This window comes from Mustela putorius, unplaced genomic scaffold, assembly GCF_011764305.1.
Source record: "Mustela putorius furo isolate JIRA1106 unplaced genomic scaffold, ASM1176430v1.1 tig00001069_pilon_pilon_pilon, whole genome shotgun sequence".
NCBI lineage: Eukaryota > Metazoa > Chordata > Mammalia > Carnivora > Mustelidae > Mustela > Mustela putorius.
The window spans coordinates 2,829,754-2,833,265 of NW_025421558.1; the positions used below are offsets into that span (position 1 = coordinate 2,829,754).

General features: G+C 51.8%; 1 pseudogene; it reads left to right on the forward strand.

The window, feature by feature from the left end:
- Positions 1 to 2,345: 2,345 nt before the first annotated feature.
- Positions 2,346 to 2,902, forward strand: LOC101670057 (annotated as a pseudogene).
- Positions 2,903 to 3,512: the final 610 nt, after the last annotated feature.

A 3,512-nucleotide genomic window follows, 5' to 3' on the forward strand; every position in this document is an offset into this window, starting at 1 on the left:
TTAAAAAATGACATGTGGGCAATACTCAGGGATGTGGGCTTCCATGAGACCAGGAACCTGGAAAGTCCAGATGCCCCCCAGACCTCCCATCCTCCTGGGCCCAAGCAGGAGCTGGGGCAAGCGGCTGGGGAAACAAGGAAGCATTTACTGTGTGTGACAGAGCTCTGCCAAGGACCTCCCAGGGGAAGGATGAGGACATACCTGGCCTCGGAGAAGGCTCCAAACAGCCACAGCCGGTCTTAATGCAATCCAAGCAGCCCCCTCTTTAAGCGATTCTGGACTGCTGACTTGGAGGAGACCCAGAAGGGACTGCCATCTTTCTCTCCAGGGGCCCAAAAGCTTCTCAAAAGAAAGGCCATGAGTGCTTCCTAATTTGGGGGTCCTCATTCTTCTGAACAGTGTTGGATGCTGTACTCCTCAATAAATGCTGAATGAATGAATGAATGAATGAATGAAAAGCCATGACCACTCTGCCCTTAGTCTTGAGGGAGCACCTGCACAAGTCTGGTCCTATGCACCTGTATTGTCTATTTTCTTTTTTCTCATATCCAGCCTTCCCCCCATCCCACTCCACATGCCCAGCAAGTCTACTTAAAAAAGCACCTCACCCACACTTTCTTCATCCAAACACCCAATCAGTCAAGGTCAAAGTCTCCCAAATTGGGCCTGGGGTTAGGGAGTGGCATTTTCTAAGCGGTTAGCTGTGGTTTCAGATTTGGTGGGATCCAGAAGGAGGGTCCGGTGAGAGCTTTACAAAAGCAAGATGCAAGATGTTCTCTGCCTTCGCAGCTACTGTCATTCTTGCTGGTCCCTGGATCAAGCTTGCCTCTTTTTCTTTAAGGTGAGGACTAAAGGGGATTAGCTGCAAACCAGAGAGCATCAGGGTCTCTTGCACTAGAAGTGAGCCAGAGGGGGTGAGGTGGGGTTGGAGGTGTAGAGATTGACTGAGACTTGGTATTCTAGGGAAGGCCCACATAGGAGAAAGGATGAGGTAGAACAGCTTGGAAATGCCCAGCAGGGCCCTGGGACTCATCCCCGCATGTAAGCCTAGGCGGGGTCAGTGTTACTTGTCAGCTTACACCTGCCACCCTGTCCTGGACTCTGGGCTAGGCTTTGAGGTGGAAAAGGGTGCTGGACCCAAGCAGTGTGGAGGGAAATAAACTAAAAAGGAGGCAGGCTTGGAATGCTTTGGCCTCATCCACTCCCATTATCTGTCCAGCAGGGACTCGGGAAGCCTCAGCCATGGGCAAAGAGGAGACCCATTTCAATATTGTTGTCATTGACAACAATGTGACTCCGGCAAGTCCACCACCACTGGGCGCCTTGTCGACAAGTGTGGGGTTATTGATAAGAGAACCATGGAAAAGTTTGAGAAGGAGACCGCTGAGGTAAGGCACCCACTCTGGCTAGGAATAGCAGGGGTTGGGGTCCGTCCCCTCTCTGGGTGGGTCTCGTTGCAGAGTGCAGAAAGCAGGGTGCACGCTGCAACTCAAGGTGCCTGGAAGTTGGCTGTGAGTGACTTGTCTGCTTGCCATCCATGCACGCTACCCCTCCCCAGATGGGCAAGGGCTCCTTCAAATATGGCTGGGTGCTGGGCAAGCTGAGGGCAGAGAGAGCGGCATCACCCTCAACATCTCGGTTCTGGAACTTTTGAGACTTTGAGACTGGCGAGTACTGATCACCATCATTGATGGCCCAAGCCACAGGGACTTCAAGAACATGATCTCTGGCACATCCCAGGTAAAGCAGTCTGCCCCCAGGAGCCTCCTTGGGCTCCAGGAAGGACTAGAAGCTCATTTGTGGAACTAGAGGAGAATTTCACTAGGAGGCAGGACCCCTGGGCATGGCCAGGCTGGGCAAGGGGACACTGTTCACTCCGGAATGAGGAAAGGTTAGGAAAGAGCTCTGGTGTGTGATGGCCAGGGTTCGCATCCCGACTTGAATCCACAGCTTCTGAGCTAGGATTCGAGGTCTAAGAGCACCTGGCATTTTCCAACTTAGGTCATTTAAATGCTTCCCAGTCCATTTGGTGCTTCATACCGGCTCTGTAGGTGGTCCTTTGTCCTTGAATGCAGAACCAAAGGACCTCTGGAGAAGTCAGTTCTCTGGGGGCAGAGGTGTGTGGGACAACTCTGATTTCTCTGGGATGGGCATTGGCACCATGTCTGTGGACTTCATGGAGACAAGCTTCCTGAAACCTGGCACGTTGGTCACCTTTGCCCCCACGAACCTCACCACAGAGGTCAAGTCGGGAGATGGCATCGTGAGGCCCTGCCCAGTGACAACGTGGGTTTCAATGTGAAGAATGTGTCCATAAAGGACATTCACCGTGGATTCGTGCCGGAATGGCAAGAACGATCCAACCCGCTCCCCCCAACCCCCTTCCCCTTCCACCCCACACGGAGGCTGCCAGCTTTCTAGCACAGGTGATTGTCTTAACACCCGGGAAGATCCACAATGGCTCTAGTCCCCTGCCGGACCGCCATACAGCTCACATCTCCTGCCAGTTTGCCGAACTGAGGCAAAGATTGACCAGTGCTCGGGCAGGAAGCTCGAGGACAACTCCAAGGCCCTGAAGTCCATCGTGACTGACGCCATCGTGCAGGTGGTCCCTGGCAAGGCCATGTGCGCAGAGACCTTCTCGGAGTCCCCACCTCTAGGTGAGTCAGGTTACTACTGAGTCACGGGAAAAAAGCATTGTCTCCTTTAGGCGAGGCACGGGCTAAGGAGCATCTCCTTCCATACCACTTTCCAGAAACCTCATTCTTCCTCTTCTAGGCTGCTTTGCCATGTGGGGCAGGAGAACAACAGTGGCCGTGGGAGTTATTAAGTTATTAAGGCGGTGAAGTCCTCTAGGGCTGGCAAGGTCACCAAGTCCATGGTAAAGGCCAGCAAGAAATGAAGCATGCAGTTTCTACAGCAATCTTCCACCATAAAAATAGAATTTTGTGTACCTACTGAATAAGATTAATAAAAACTGAAGTAACTGTCCTGGTTACTTATTTCTTCAAAAGAGGTAAATAGGGAACCTCTAGGTAGGCTAATGAGCTATGATTTAAAGCCCATTGTCTGCAAAGCGTTTATGCTCTGGGCTGTGATGATTCAGGACCCTCTACCTCATTCCCAGCCACGTCTCTATCCCAGCTTTTCTCATTTCCCTCAGACTTAGTCACTTCCGGCCTATCCTTCCTCCGGGGAGGTTAAATTGTTCTGGGATGTGAAAAGTATACTCACAATGGTGTAGGACAGGATCTCAGGAGTGCCTGTGGGTTAGTCCAGCCTTACTGTGTGGTTCCTGCTGCTAGGTGCTCTGTTAGGCAGACCCTGATAGGGCAGGACATGTCAAGATCACTCAGCCAAGAGTGGGGTGGGAACTCCAAGCAGCTCCGTTGGAAGCTTGGGCTCAAGCTGTTGCCCCACATAGTAGTCTAAGTCAGATGCCTGTAGGATGAGGAGTGAACAGATATAACTCAGTGGCTGTTGTTCCCTAACTTTTTACATGAAACAGGATA